This window comes from Balaenoptera musculus, chromosome 9 (assembly GCF_009873245.2).
Source record: "Balaenoptera musculus isolate JJ_BM4_2016_0621 chromosome 9, mBalMus1.pri.v3, whole genome shotgun sequence".
NCBI classification, from domain to species: Eukaryota; Metazoa; Chordata; class Mammalia; order Artiodactyla; family Balaenopteridae; genus Balaenoptera; species Balaenoptera musculus.
In genome coordinates this window covers 15,086,946-15,103,845 of record NC_045793.1, presented here as the reverse complement: position 1 = coordinate 15,103,845, position 16,900 = coordinate 15,086,946, and positions in this window count along the sequence as shown.

Sequence of the window (16,900 nt, the reverse complement as noted above, 5' to 3'; positions counted from 1 at the left end):
AAACACAAGGTATTTATGTATATTCTTACATAAAAATTCAATTGTTAAAGAGATGGCATATAGTAAGTTATTTTTTTAGGGCTAATAAAGATTACTAAAAATACGAAAATCGTTCAAAAAGTATATAAAGTATAAAGGAAAGGTCTCTTCTGTCCCTCTGTTTCACCTCTCCGAGGCAGCCGCTGGCTCTGTTGAGATGGGCTCATTGTTCATTTTCAGTGTGGATTGGAGCTGAGAGAGGAGCATCCTGACTGGCTTTCCTGCTTAAATATCTTCGCCTGGGATGACGATCATCACATACGTAGTTTATAAAATCAAAGACCTCTTATCTTCCAAGTGTTCTGGCTCAGAGAGAGTCAGCGAGGAAAACATGATGTGCGTCACTGTGTCACGGTCCCTAAGAGGGAGACGCCAAGGCCTGGCTCCCCTGGCCACAGCCCACCACCCTGGGCTGGGCTCAGGCTCAGAGGCACCCAGGGCCACCTAAATTCCATCTTGAATTTGAACCGTAGGCCACAGTGCCTGTGGGAAGTTGGTGGCGGGCACTGGCGCTGAGGGGTCAGGAGTGGAGAGACCGAGGGCAGCAAGAGGAGTGGGCAGCAGAACGCGGCCCTGGCCCATCCCTCCTACCTGCTTTCTGCATTCCGTCCCCTCCTGTCTGCAGTCATACTTTCATTTCACCAGTATTTATGGAGCACCGACCGTGTGCCTGGCATGTGGGTAAAGAGCCAGGGTGCCCTCCTGGGAGCCTGCACCACAATGATCTCCTCTCTGTTTAGTCTCTCCCTCTTCAACTGGTTCTTTCCCATCAACATGATCAAGCTTTACACACCTTGGACCCTATATCCCCCTCCAGCCAATACCCTATCTATTTCTTCCTTAACACGACCAGCCTTCTTTAATGAGAGAATTATCCCCACGCTCTCTCCATTTCATCACATCCCAAGCAGTCCTAAACCACTACGGTCTGTTTCAGCCCCCGCTAGTCTGCCAAAATCTTCTTTGCCAATGCCACCAGGTCCAGCAGACATTCTTCAGTGCTTCCTTTACCTCTCAAAGCTTTTGACATTGCCAACCATTGCCTCTTCCTCAAGCCCCTGTTGTTTTCCTAATCCCACACTCTGCTGGGTCTCCTTTACTTCCCAGCTGCTCCTCCTTGAGTCTGCTCCCAGAGCTTCCTACTCTCCAGCACTCTCTCCAGCCCGGATCTTTCTCCTGACCTTGACCATAACAGCTATGCTATGGGTTGGATTTTGTCCCCCGACCCTGCCTTGCCCCAGATTCATATGTTGAAGTCCTAACCCCTAGAGCCTCAGAATATGACCTTATCTGGAATTAGGTAATCAGTTAAGATGAAGCCACACTGTAGTAGGGTGGGCCCCTAATCCGATATGACTGGTGTCCTTATGAAAAGGGGAGATTTGAATACAGACACGCACACTGGGAGAACGCCTTGTGAACATGAAGGCAAAGATCGGGGTGATGTGTCTACAAGCCAAGGGATGCCAAAGATTGCCGGCAAACCGCCAGAGCTGGGGGAGAGGCCTGGAACAGGTCCTTCATCACAGCCCTCAGAAGGATCCAACCCTGACTATGCCATGATCTTGGACTTCCAGCCTGCAGAACTGTGAGACAATAAATTTCTACTGTTTAAGCCACTTGGTTTGTGGTACTTTGTTACGGCAGCCCTAGTAAACAAGTGTCACCAGTCCAGATGGCTGCCCGCCCTGGGGACAGCTTACCCTGACCCTTCACCACCACTGACTCAGCTGGGCCAATCAGATTGTCCCTCACAGGAATTTGGCACTTGACCTGAGAGACCTGGAGCTGGGAGTTGTCACAGCTCCCAATAGGGCACCTCTCTAGAGAGAAGACCCACAGACCCCTCCTCAGGTCCCTGGAGTTTCTGTGGCTTCAGTCCTTCCTAAAGCATGCTTGTTCAAACTCTGTGGATTTCAGGGGGCCCTGGAGTATCATTCCGCTACCTCCTTTTTTTTGCCTTAAGTTAGCACATCATTTACCACTCTGACTGCAAGTGGCAGAAAACCCAAGTCCAGCCACTGCTTGCCTCGGGCGCCCTGGGGCTCCCTGCGGGGTGGAGGGGAGTGGGTAAGGCCCAGAATTTGACACAATCTCCATCCTGCCTTCCATGGCAGGGCCACATGGCCCTGGGCTCGGAAGGCCACTTACAATGTCTATGGTGGGAGACCCTAAGGCAGGTGAATTGCCCAAATGTCTCAAGGTGTGGGTTCAGATCCTGGCTGGCCAGAAAGAAGAACAAATATCTACTGCAGTTCTTCCTTCCGTCTACTTTAAAATCCTTCTCTTTCTGCTTACAACAGTAATACATGTTTGTGATACAAAATTTAAATATTACAGAAATGCACAGTGTAGAAAGTGAAAGTCCCCAGGATTTCATGCCCCAGAGACCTCTGTTATTAACATTTCAATATACAGTCTTCTGGATGTTTTTTCTATGCATACACTAACCTCGATTGCTATTATATGTACATATATTTTGTGTCCAAAACTCCACTCATATTAAATGCATACCTATACATGATTTATTTAAGCAGTCTCCTCCTGATGGACATTTGGGTTGTTTCATTTTGCGTGACATAATTCCTGCAGTGCTGCAAATGCTACAGTTATAATTCAATGACCATCCTTCTACATTGTTTTAAAAAATCACTTCTTTGATGATATCTTCAGAATAGATTAATTAAAATGGAACCAAAGGGTGGTCACAATTTCAAATTTGATGGACAGGGCCCAAATGACCCAGATTACCCACAAGAGGCTGAGCAAACGATGGATGAGAGAGGGTCGTCCACACAGCGTCACCAGGACTTGATATTTTCATTCTCCTTAGTCTTTACTAATCTGACGGGTGAAATTTCAACTTGAATTTCTTGAGTTATGAATGAGGTTGGACATACCTTTTTTTTTGGCTGCATTGGGTCTTTGTTGCAGTGCGCAGGCTTCTCATTGCGGTGGCTTCTCTTGCTGTGGAGCACAGGCTCTAGGTGCGCGAGCTTCACGAGTTGCAGCACGCAGGCTCAGTAGCTGTGGCTTGTGGGCCCTAGAGCACGCGGGCTTCAGTAGTTGTGGTGCGCAGGCTCAGTAGTTGTGGCGCACGGGCTTAGTTGCTCCGCGGCATGAGGGATCTTCCCAGGCCAGAGATCGAACCGGTGTCCCCTGCACTGGCAGGCAGATTCTTAACCACTGCGCCACCAGGGAAGCCCCCTGAACATACTCTGTTAATTGTGTTACTGAGAAGTCTTTGCCAGTCTCAGGGCCTGTGAAGAGGGCCACGGAGATTCCCTCTAAGGCCCGTTCCAGATCACGGGTTGGTTCCAGGAAGTGGCTCAGCAGGCACTCTTGTCACGCCCTCCTGGGGTTCACTGCTCCAGGAGGCTGATGGTATCGGGGCCACCTGAGCAGACTGAGGAGTTGTAAGGGCATAAACTGAGCCATGGCTGGTTGCTCCTAGAGAGGAAGCAAACACGCCCAGCCCTGGCTCTTGGCTGATGCCACCCCCTGTGGCATCCTGAGCCCTTCTAGGGTCCCTGGCTGCACAGATGGGGGTGGGGGGAGGTCTCTGCACCGCCAGCTCCCTGGCACGGTCCACCCTCAGCTCACCTTCCACCTGCTCAGAGGCTCAGGGGCAACCAAGCCAGTGTGGCACTCCCACCCCCGGGTCCCTGGTCCCTCCCCTGTGACGGTCTTCATAGCACTCGGCACTGTCTTCTGTCTTCGGCCAACGTGTTCACGTATTTGTTTCGTTGTTTACTATTTGTCTCCGGCCCTCTGGCAGCCACTGCTGTAACTCCACGACAGTACCTGGCAGGCCCATCCCTGGATCTTGGCCGATGTCACCCTGGTGACATATTATGAATATTTATGAAATAAACATTGCCGAATGGGGCGCTGTGCGGGGTGCTTGACATACCTTGTCTCATTTCTTCTTTCTCTCCCCCGATTTTTCTCTGACAAATTTTAAACATTAAGAAAAATCGAAAGCACACACAGCGAACACTTAAAGACCCTCCACCTGGACTCAACAGTTAGCATTTCATCACATTTGCTTTGTCTTTCTCTCCATGCTAATGTACTTTTTGTTGCCGAACCATTTGATGTACTTCAGACCTCGCGAAACTTGTGCCTTAAATACTTCAGCATGTATCGCCCACGAATACAGTATTCTGCAGAAGTCCATACCATCCTCACACCAAGAAACGGGCAAGTACTCCATACTAGATGATATTACAGAGACTGTATTTAAATTCCCCCAATTTTTTTCAAACTAGGATCCAATCAAGTTTCACGCAGTGCATTCGGCTGTTATGAGTAAATACTCTCCACAATAACTCTGTGAGGAAGACACTAAAATTCCTTCTTTACAGGAAACTGAGAGTGAGAGAGGCTGAGGTACTTGCCAGGGTCACAGAACTCCTAAGTGGGAGACTCACGATGCCGTCATGCATCTGCGACTCCCAAACACGTCTTTTCTCCCTGTTTCCTACATCTTGTTCCCCTCGTCCCCTGGGCTCTCGGAGGTTTCTTTCCCAGTCTCTGGTCCATGCAGGTCATGGGCTGGGGCCAAGGAGCAGGAGTTGACCTAGTTACTCAGCAGCCGGGGCCTCGCTTTCAAGTTCCTCCCGCCACCTCCTTACCCCGATCCTATCCCTGTTGTTCTCTGAGACATTAGCTTTCGGCTGGGACTGACAAGGCATCCTGTTTCTGTCTCAGTTATTTGGTGAAGGATCCACTTGCAGCTAGAGGAGAGACAAACATGAATCCAGCGGAGGAACAAATGGTGGCCTTCAGTCAGGTGAGCAGGTAAAGGTAAGGCTGCAACGGGGGTGAGCAAATATTCCACCTGGACGCGTGCAAGCTCATCCAAGGAGACTTAGAAGCCATAACAGGACAGGAAGACAGCTCCCTGAGTCATCATCTGCTCGCTCTCAGCATGTCAAAACAAAGATCCTCCCTTGCTGGGAGCGCCACTCCCAGAATCTGCTACAATGCAGCGCACTGAATGCAGTGCACTCGGGCTTGTGAGTAACTGACCTGTGTGAATAGACAGCCTTGAAGAATAGACAGTAACACGTGGGGCAGACCCAGCTGATCTCTCTGGGTCTGGGGCTCAACACCCGGAAAGACCTGGATGGCAGCAGTGCAGGGAACAGGAGACGGGGGCAGGAAGAGATGAAGGGGGAACAAAGGGACACGAGAGCAGGAGAAGCAGGACCCACCACCTCACCTCGCTGCTATCTACGTAAAAGACTCTTCATCAGGCCGCGTGGGACCCCCACAGCCACAGTCTGAGAGCAGCAAAAGGAGAAGACACCGGCGCCCAGGAGCACCTCGGTGAGAAGGATCCAAACGTGGAGGTAAAGTTACCCTCTTCCCCTCTGAGCCAGATCAGCCCACCGCAGAGGAGATTTCCTAGCGAGTCCTCAGGCACCGGGTATCTCCCAAGTCAAAGCAGGCCTCGCGAACTCTAAACAAAGGCCTAGAGTATAAAACTAGGAAGGCTGACTAAATGTGGATGTTAAGTCTAAGCTAAGATGTTAACAGCTGGAGCATGTGTGTTTCAAGACAAAGGTGGTATAATCATCCCGCATGCCGCAACTAAAAATTCTGCGTGCTGCAACAAAGATCCCGCACACAGCAACGAAGATTCCACGTGCCGCATCTAAGACCCGGCGCAGCCAAATAATAAATACATAAATAAATAATATAAAAGGAAAGACCTTATTTAAAAAGAAAAAAGAAAAGAAAACCATCTCACCCCCACTTAGATTGGCTCCTGCCTGGTCTAGAGTTTACTATTCTCCTGTGGTCTGAGTGGCCCCATCACTAGGGCTCCACCATCTATCTTGACGGCTCCAGCTCCTATTCTGCCTATTCTTGGCTTCCTCCCTTCAAGGAGCTCCCTGCAGCCAGGAGGGGGGAGCCATGTCCACAGTACCTCCCCCACCATGTGTGAATAGTCTTGAATTCTGGTATATGTGTGATTTGGTGACCACCAGCCTGGTTTTTCAGACAAAGGCCCAGAGATCTCCAGGTTCAATCACTGTGTCTGGGGAAACACCATCTGCGATATTGCATTTTATAAGAAATATATATTTGGTCTGTGTCCCCATTTCTGGCACATAGTTCCTAAAACCCTTGGAATTTCTTAAGTGATGAGAGCAATAAAGGCGTCTTTTGTTATGTTTATAAGGTGACTTTTGGACCACACCAAAGGATGGGTCTGCTTGTCAGGAGAACCAACCATGTGATTAGAGGGCTGAAACTTTCTTTTCTTTGCCTCTTTTTTTCTTTTTTTTAAGAATTTCAACTTAAAAAAAAAAAATCTGTTTATTTATTTTGGCTGCGCCAGGTCTTAGTTGCAGCACGCAGGATCATCGTTGCGGCATGTGGGCTCTTTAGTTGCGGCATGTGGGACCTTTTAGTTGTGGAATGAGGGCTCTTAGTGCGGCAGGTGGGATTTAGTTCCCCTACCAGGGATCGAACCTGGGACCCCTGCATTGGGAGCGCCAAGTCTTACCCACTGGACCACCAGGGAAGTCCTGAGGGCTGAAATTTTCAGTACCACCCTTGATCTCCAGGGACGGGAAAAGGGCAGGAGGTTGAATCAGCCACCAATGGGCAACGGTTTAATCAATCATGCCTGTGTAATGAAGCCTTCATCAAAACCCAGAAGGACGGGCTCTGGAGAACTTCTGGGTGGTGAACACGTGGAGATGCAGGGAGAGTGGTGCCCTTGGAGAGAGGGACATGCAAGCTGCCGCCCCTGCCCACGTTCCTTGCCCCATGCATCTCTTCCACCTGGCTGTTCCTGAGCTATATCCTTTTATAATAAACCGGTAATCTAGTAAGTACACTGGTATCTTGAGTCCTGTGAGCCACTCTAGCAAATTAATCCAACACGAGGGGGTCATGGGAACCTCTGCTGTATAGCCAGTTGGTTATAAGTACAGGTGACAACCTGGACTTTCAATTGATACCTGAAGTGGTGGCAATCTGGTGGGACTCAGTCCTTAATCTGTGGGATCTGACTATCTCCAGGTAGACAGTGTCAGAATTGAGCTGAATTGTAGAATAGCCAGCTGGTGTCTGAGAATTGATTGGTTGTGTGGGAATACCCTCCCACATGGGAACTGATACCCAGAATCCTTACCATCCTTGACCTCTGTCTCACATTCTATAAAATTCAACCCCTCAGGACTTCCCTGGTGGTCCAGTGGGTAAGACTGTGTGCTCCCAATGTAGGGGGCCCGGGTTTGATCCCTGGTCAGGGAACTAGATCCCGCATGCATGCCACAACTAAGAGTCCACATCCCACAACTAATTAGTCCGCATGCCGCAACTAAAGATCCTTGTGCCGTAACGAAGACCCCGCGTGCTGCAACTAAGACCAGGCACAGCCAAAAAAAATAGTAATAATAATAATAAATTAATTAAAAAAAAAATTCAACCCCTCACCTTAGGTACTAGCTGCAGAGATTAACGACTTGTTAGTTGAATCCTATCAACTTCCTTTCTTATTTCTGCATCACTGTTGTGATGGACCAGGCTCCTAAAAACTCAGAATAGGTAGTAACGTGCTTTTCAACATTCAAGGGCAAGAAATGGCACCTTTCTTTATTTTCCTAAGTCATACTATATCCAATTCAAGCTGTCACTTATGACGATGCATGAGAACTTCACTGTGAGTCAATTTCCAGGGCCCCCTCTCGCAAGCAGATTAAACAAGGACCCCAGGATTTACTGGTGCCTTGAAAGAGGAGGCCCATTCTTGGGTTTTGGGTCCTGACTGTGCTGCTGCTTCTGCCTGAGACAGATGTAGCCTCCGGGTGCTGGTCTTTACCAGGCTTAACCCCACCCCTCACATGTGGGTGCAGGCAGCTGGGGCCTGGGTCTTCTCCTGCCTCCAGACTGGAACTACACCATCAGCTCTAGTGAGTCTCCAGCCTGCCAACTGCAGACCATGAGATTGCTCAGCTTCTATAATGGGGTGAGTCAGCTCCTAATTATACAAATAGGAAATATATACATATGAAATATACATACACACATATCCTTGTTGGTTCTGTTTCTCTAAAGAACCCTGACAAATCCAGCCTTTGTGTTACAGACTCCCTCCTCCCTGGCCGGCCGTCCAGAGCTGCACCTCTCACAGCCAGCCTCCACATGCGTCCACTCATGCCCTCCCCGGGCTGAGGTCCTGCCCCCTCCCTGTCCCTCCAGGGCAGGTCTCTGGCACTGTGGGAACACCTGTCCCCACCCAGTCTCCTCCATCCTTGGGCTGTTTTTGGACTCAGTCCTTGGAGTCTTCCTCTATCCTAAACCTCCTGTGTTATGATTATTTTATGAGTCTAGGCTTTTAAAATTGAAAGCACTCAACTCTCTCCTGGGGCTAGGAACACCTCAATTTCCAGGACAAAAAGTCCAACCGCCCTCTGAAGAGGAAGAAGCAGAAAATCCCTCTCTTTTTTGGTAATGAGTCTATAGGAAAGTGAGACGGCTAACTTCGAATCAGACTCTTCCTACACGTCCGCTTTGTCTCTTTACTGCTGTCAGGAGTGGAGGTGATGAGATGCTCAACTCCAGCGGTGCCCAACCTGCACTCACGTCAGAGTCCAGAGCGGGGGCACCCGGGGCGAAGCAGCTCACGGCCTGTGCTGCTGAATGCACACTCTGGTCAAGAGACCCTCTGCTGGACCCTGTGCCCGGGCCCCAGGGGGTGACTGACCACAGAGGAAGATGTGGGGTCTCCCTGTAAGACCGCAACTACCCTCTGTAGGCCTGGCAGTGCAGACCTCAGTGAGGACACAGAGCCTGGTCCTCCCGGCAGGCGGGCTGCTCCAGCGCGCCGGATGCTAGGCTAGACGGTGGTACTGGAGCCAGCAGGCAGCCCAAGGTCGCTCAGGACAAAAGGTCAGACGAAAGGTCTCAGCAACCCCACAGCCCATTAGGGATCCCCTGACTGTCTTTCGGGCCCTGGACTTGGCTCTATCGGGACTGAACTGGCCTGGCTACCTCTGCTTGTCAGAGGCGTGGGGTCGCCTGTCTGACGCACGGAGTCACCTGCCCTCCTAGGCCCTGGTCCATCTCAGTGCTGTCCTCTGTGGTGGCTCCTCTCACCTGCCCCCCCTGAGCCCCTTCAGCCACCTCAAGACAGGTGGGCCTGCTTCCTGAGACCCGTCTCAGATATTGCAAGGGTTCGAGACACTCAGGGACTTTCCATGTGAGAACGAGCAGGGGTCTCACACAAACACTGAGGCTTCCCAGGGACTCCCACCCTCCCCAAGAGGGAGAATCCAGGGATTCTCCACATGCTGCCTCCAAGTCCTGGCCTTGCCTCTTCCCTGCCAGCCTGATGCTAGCACACCTCATGGTCACAGAAGTAGGATTTGTGAGGCTCTTGCTTGGCCCAGGTTAATAACACTGGTAAAGACCACAGCCTTTAAGGGAGACCAGGAGCACACGGCAGTGTGACACACTGTCACTAACGCCCGTGCATAAGGCTGGGCTGGGGAGGGGGATTTCATTAGGCCTCACTCTTGCTGATGTCGTACAGATGCTTTCCAAACAGCGAGCCTATTTGTGCAGACCCTACCCAGTCCTGCACGGTAATGAGTGTAACATGATTGCCAGCCTGTCAACTACAAGGAGAGGGATGGCCAGATAGAGGTGGTCACAGCACAGAGTGAGGTGGAGATATTCCCAGGTGCTGTCCATGTGCATCAAAACACCCCAGCTTGCTAGAAGACGTTAAAGCAAAAATGCAAGCAAGTAGAGAAAAAGAGGCTTCTTTCCCCAAAATAAAAGCCAAATTCATCAGTTGGTGAAGAACTGATGTCGGATGCGGAGGCTACTGAAGATCTCTGGCTGCGAAGGAAATTTATTTAAGAAAATAGTTTAAACAGTTTGCTAAAATTTCTTCTTTTATTTCTGTAAAAGTTGATATTGGGCTTCCCTGGTGGCACGGTGGTTAAGAATCCACCTGCCAGTGCAGGGGACACGGGTTCGAGCCCTGGTCCGGGAAGATCCCACATACCACGGAGCAACGAAGCCCGTGCGCCACAACTCCTGAGCCTGTGCTCTGGAGCCCGCAAGCCACAACTACTGAGCCCACGTGCCACAACTACTGAAGCCCTCGTGCCTAGAGCCTGTGCTCCGCAACAAGAGAAGCTCACCGCAACTAGAGAAAGCCCGTGTGCAGCAACAAAGACCCAATGAAGCCAAAAATAAATAAATACAATAAATTAATTTTTTAAAAAAAGTTGATATCTGGCTGTCCCTGTTATAATAATTCAGACTGAGAACTTTCCCTACCGTGTACCATGGATGTACATGTATCTATCTAATATCGATGTGTCATCTATTTATTTATCATAGGGTAGAGTGGTGGAGACGGGTTGGACAAATAGAGAGAGAGAGACGGAAACACAGAGCGAGAGAGAGGGCGCTGGACCAGCTTCTGTCTTAAATACAAACATCGTGAATCCTTTGGTCAAGTAGAAGTTGTCTGCCATTCAGCTCTGGTTGATGTGAACAAAAACCCTCTAGGGAGGCACACTTCTGGGGGAAGGGTCTCACATCCCTAACAATCTTGGGACCCAGTTCATGGACTCCATCAAGGTTCACCCTTCTCCATAAAGGAACAGACACTTCTATTACTGGGGACCCATCAGAGAGCCCAGGCCACAGGGAACCACATTATATGCCATTCTGTGACCACAGAACCTAGCCTGCACATTCCCAATGATAGATCCACACGCATAACCTTGACAGGAACTTCAGGGTCCAGATTGGGAGATAACCACTGTCAAGTTTAAAGGTCTTGCTCCCATCATTAACAATTCCAAATTTCATGATGAGCTTCTGTGCTTTAGAAGAAAATTGACTTTACTCATTTACCATAAAGATGTGGGGGGAATGGGAGTTTTTAGGGCAGTATTTCTTAACTGGTTTATCTATAGATTCCTTTGAATCTTCAATGAATGCAGGGGACCCTCTCCCTAATAAAATGCATACATTTTACAGTTTTCAGTGTTAGGGGGTCACAGATTCCCTGAAGCCCACCCATGAAGAGCAATGTAAGGACCCCTGGTCTTCTGGCTGAAGCTCTCACCAGCCGCCTTATCGATTCCACTACATGTTTGTCCATGAAACTTTCACAGGCCATTGGAAGGCTGTTTTCCACCTGTCTCATCAGAGCCCCAAAGTGGGATTATGTGACTTTCATATGTGGCAGATTTAAATACCATGACTCAGACAGCAGGAGAGCCAGTCTGGCCACAGTGCTCAAGAATTAGACACTGTGATTTTGAGCCAGAACTGTGCCATTTCTGCAAGCAAAATACAACAACCAAAACAGGCAGTTGAGCTATTGTTAATTTTGAGGAGACCTTCACAGTGATGATTAAGACGATGTGTAATTTCAAAAGCCTAACGGGCAACCTCCTGCAAGGACGATGACGGCTCTGGCTGAGTAGGCCAGCCTTCCACAGACCTGTGTTTCTCTGGCTGCTGAGACAGCTCAGGGTCTGTTTGGGCTACCAAAACCTCCCTCTCCTTTGTGGTCTGGGGATGCATAAACATGAGACCGTCCGGCTTGTCTGTCTTGGAGATTTTTTCAGTTACCTGGGGGTCAGACAGGTTCCTGATCCCAACCTGACACAGAAAGAAAAGCTTTCTTGTAGCTTTTCTGAGCTGAACTCCCCTGTCCCTCCAGCCTCCCCTCCTCCTGTCACCATGGCAATGGGTAGAAGATGAGGGGTTTAGTGCTATCTTTTGGGGGAGATCTTAATGTTATCTGTTGACTTGTGTCCTCCCAAATTCATATGTTGAATTCCTAATCCCCGGTACCTTAGAGTGTGACTATTTGGAGATAAGGTCCTTGCAGATGTAATTAGTTAAGGTAAGGTCATTAGGGTGAGCCCTAACCCACTATAAAAAGGGGAGATTTGGACACAGACATGCATGCAGGGAGAACACCATGTGAACATGAAGGCAGACTGGGGTGATGCGTCTACAAGCCAAGGAACACCAAAGATGGCCAGCAAACCACCAGAAGCCAGGAGAAAGGCAACATTCTCCCTGACAGCCCTCAGAAGGAATCCTGCCGATGCCTTGATCTCCGACTTCTAGACTCTAGAACTGTGAGACAGTACATTTCTGTTTAAGGTACTTTGTTACAGCAGCCCTAGGAAACAAACACACTGACCTGGGCCTTTGACAGGCCACAAGGAAACACCTCACTGTCGCATTTCAAACATCAGAAAGTGCTAAACTACCCAGATTTTATAGACCAGGTGGCAGAAACATAAACCCACCCTTGGGCCCACCTAAATCTCTGTCCACTGGAACTGTAATGACCTTTCTGTCTATAGAGGTGTGTCTGTGTATCTGAGATATTCTGGGAACAAGAGAAATGAAGGTGAGCCATTCGCAGGCTGGCTTGAGGAACTAGGCTAGAGTCAGCAGAATGGTGCAAAGACATGTTTTCTGCCTGAAAACCTTACAATCAAATACCAAGCCTCTGCAAGAGTAGTATTGTCGTTCCTCCCCAGCAGCGCCCCTTGATGGAGACCACAAGCACTGGAATAGGTTTGCCACTCCAGCTAATACACTGAGCACCTCGGGGGGAATTTCTACTTGTGGGAGAACAGAGGTGAGTTGGGGCCCACAGAAGCCAAGGAGTCCTGGGCTGGGGCTCCATGCAGGAGCCTCTTCTCTAAGGAGTGTCACCTAACTCCCCCAAAGCTGCAGCTGGCCCCTATCTGTGAGAATTAGGAAAAGGGGGCCCCTGTGGGCAGGATCACCGAGAGCAGGTAAATTTGAAAAGTGTACCCCTTCCTCCAGGTGGCATGGCTTTGTGATCAGGTAAGAGCTGAATTCCAGATCCTAGTGGCCCCCCAGGCCAGGCGCCCTTGTGCAGTGAGCAACCTGCACAAACGTACATGGCAACCTATCCACAGGGCTCAGTGAGCGGTGACTACTGAGAACTTTCCCTCTTTCCCCTCTCCCCATCCCCCTCAATATAGGACAAGGAGGGAAGGAGGTCAGCAGCCTTTGGGAGCACAGTGCTTGTGGAGAGAAGCTATTCTCTGAAAGAGTGGGGATGTGGGGTGCGGTGCTTTCCCTCCACGAAGCCAAGTTGACGGCTACAAGAAAATCCCTAGTAAAGATACGGGGGTCTCTAAAAAAGAGGAGACTGGAGCCTCTTTCCACCTGAATGTTTGCTGAGTTGCAGAATGCACTTGCCCCTTGGGTCTGTTCTGGAGCAAGTGGACATGGCGGGGGTGAGGTAGCTCAGGGCCAGACTGTTCCAGGAACCTGGGAGGTCAGCCCTCTCCCTTCCCCCATCTTCAGAGTCTCTAACTGGAGGTGCGCTCAGGGAGGGCACGAGGCAGGCCCGTCTGGGCTCTCACTGGTGGTGCTCCAACTGGCACCCTTGTCTTCCCGAACACCTTTCCCAGTCCCGACAGAGAGTGGGGTATCCTAAGCCAGAATTCCTCCAGACAGGTCCTATGCCGAGTGTGGCTCTCAGAGCCGACCTCAGGGGGGCCACCGGCCTCCCCTTTTGAAGAACAAGGCACTGTCCACACGAGGCCGGACTCGACGTTTGCACCAGACCCACCGCCCCTGCGGAGATGGCCCCAGGCCTCGTGTTGCAGGGCAGGGAAGGGCTACCCCTCATCCGCCCCCAGCAAGGCCTGGAACTGGCTCCAGTGCCCACCAAAGAGCTTTCCCGCACTCACCAGAACGTTCCACACTTGGAGCATTAGCCAGCCGAAGTTAGAACGTGGTAGTACATCCTTGTTGTCACTAGATGGCGACCCTGTGTAAAGGGAAAGCAAAATGCTGCTGGAAGCTGCCCATCGTCGGGCTGCCTCTTTCTCTCGAGGCGGGGTCACTGGAAGGAATCAAGACAGCAGAGGCTGGATACGGAAGGTGCTTCCTTTCGGGTCCGCCCGGGGGCTCGGGAGGCGTGGCTCCAGAGAGCAATTCCTCCCCCCGGCCCGGGGTCCTTCCCCAGCAGACGACCCAGGGGCCAGCCCAGCGACCCGGGGCCCCCGGAGCTGTGCGCAGACGCGAAGTGACTCCTCGTTAGCGGGTTGGGACCTGTGTTGCCCCCCAAATGCTGTTTGCAGGTGAAGCAGTATCTCAGGGCAAGGACGTGAGCCCTGCGAGAAGGGGAGAGAACACGCACCTGCTGGGCGGGGGTCTCCGAGGCACAGACTCCGGGCTCAAGGCCACCGCGAAGGTGGCGCCCGCTCGCGGGAGCAGCAAGACCAGACACAAAACCGGAGCGGCTCTGTGTGCTCGCAGCTGTACAGTGTAAACAACCACCACCACCACCACAATAATAATAAAAGCTCTGCGGTGTGTTTGGAAGCTTGTGGAATTGCTCCACAGTCACGCGTATCACGGCACCAAAATCAAAGGGTTTGAGTTACCGGTGAGTCTGTTAAGGTAGAAGAAATGGCCCTTGGGAGCGGATTTTCTGTGGCCCGATTAGACCTCACGCTTGGTGTGAATTCACTCAGCTCTGCGAAAATGCCGTAAATGCTGGGCTCAGGCATCCTAGAACATGCCTGTCCAGCACTTCAGGCTCGAGGCTCCGCGAGGCCGTCGGTGTCACCTGTGGGTAATAAACAAAACGAATGAGGGAGGGGGCGGAGCTTCAGAGAAACTTTCACCAGTCATTTCCAAAGCCAAACCAGGGAACATAAAAATGTTTCACGGACTTCCCTGGTGGCGCAGTGGTTAAGAATCCGCCTGCCAATGCAGGGGACACGGGTTCGACCCCTGGTCCGGGAAGATCCCACATGCCGCGCAGCAACTAAGCCCATGCGCCACAACTACTGAGTCTGTGCTCTAGAGCCCGTGAGCCACAACTACTGAGCCCGTGTGCCACAACTACTGAAGCCCGCACGCCTAGAGCCATGCTCCACAGCAAGAGAAGCCACCGCAATGAGAAGCCTGCACACCTCAACAAAGAGTAGCCCCCGCTCGCCTCAACTAGAGAAAGCCGGCGCGCAGCAACGAAGACTCAGCGCAGCCAAAAATAAATAAATATATTTAAAAAAAAAAGTTTCAAAGGCTGTATTCTTACCCTACTCAAAATGAAAACAGTTTTAGTATTATAGGAAACAGGGCATATTTTTTTTACCACTTTGAATCCCTACTTAATTGAATCATAAACTGTCTGTGAGAAAAAAAAACCTCTAAGCTGCTTTTTAGACCCCAAAATGTTCCTTAATGTCTGGGCATATTTGAAAAGTCACAAATGGAGGCCACTTTCTAATCTTCACCTTTTACATCAATTCACAATACTGTAGGCTATGTGTATGTTTCACTTCAGCCCTGAAACAACTCCAGCAGGGAGATGGGGAACTGAGGCTTACAGCAGGGAGGTGATTTGCCCACGCCCAGTACTAAATTAACAGCCCAACTAGCGCTGACATTAGTCTGTGCCATACTGCAAGAAGCATTTGCCAAGACCACTTGTATGCCAGGCACTGTGTAAGATTCAGGGAACTCGGGGCTAAATATGATGCTTGGTCCCTCACTTCTCTCACGTAGAAAGTTATTCAATCAGAGAGATGTTGGAGACTTCCCTGGTGGTGCAGTGGTTAAGAATCCGCCTGCCAATGCAGGGGACACAGGTTTGAGCCCTGGTCCAGGAAGATCCCACATGCTGTGGAGCAACTAAGCCCGTGTGCCACAACTACTGAGCCTGTGCTCTAGAGCTCGTGAGCCACAACTACTGAGCCCGCGTGCCACGACTACTGAGCCCGCGCGCCTAGAGCCCGCGCTCCGCAACAAAGAGAAGCCACCGCAGTGAGAACCCCTTGCGCCGCAAGGAAGAGTAGCCCCCGCTCGCCGCAACTAGAGAAAGCCCCCGCGCAGCAACGAAGACCCAACTCAGCCAAAAGAAAAAAAAAAGAGGTTTAGACAGCAAGTATATACAGTGTGAGTTTTGAGTAAGTGAGAAACTGACCTGGAGCTTATTATCTAAGCAGGAAGAGGATCAGCCCCGCTGTGTGAGGACAGGTGCTGACACCCAAACGCCTCTTGGGTATGCTGTTCTCTCTTCAGAACAGCACTTAGGAGTCTGAGGGCTTCTCATGCTCCCGTGTGATACGTCCTCTTGTGTGATCAACTGATGCGTTCAGTCCGTGAATAATTCTGACGCTGCCATCAAAACCCTTCACACGTTCCTGTCAGTGGGATCAGGGAGACCCCGGCTCAGGAATCCTGCTCTGCTGACTTCCTGTCCTCACGAGGAAACTGGAACACTTCTGACAAGGCAGCCCAAAGGCACAAAGCATACCCTTGGGCACACTTTAAATATCACTCTGAATAATTCATCTTGTGCATTATTTAATAACTCTCTGCTCTGCAGAATGTTTACTTACACAGTATTTTCACCTCAAACTCAAGATGAACCATTTCAGAGAACTTTTGACCCAGTAATTCCACTCTGGAAACTTCTTCCATAGAAACATTTGTACAGAGACTTCCCTGGTGGCACAGTGGTTAAGAATCTGCCTGCCAAAGCAGGGGACACAGGTTCGAGCCCTGGTCAGGGAAGATTCCACATGCTGCGGAGCAACTAAGCCCCTGCGCCACAACTACTGAGCCTGTGTTCTAGAGCCTGCGAGCTGCAACTACTGAGCCTGCGTGCCACAACTACTGAAGCCCGCACGCCTAGAGCCCGTGCTCCGCAACAAGAGAAGCCACCGCAATGAGAAGCCCGCGCACCGCAACAAAGAGTAGCCCCCGCTCGCTGCAACTAGAGAAAGCCCGCGCACAGCAACGAAGACCCAACGCAGCCCAAAATAAATAAATAAATAAAATTAAAAAAAAA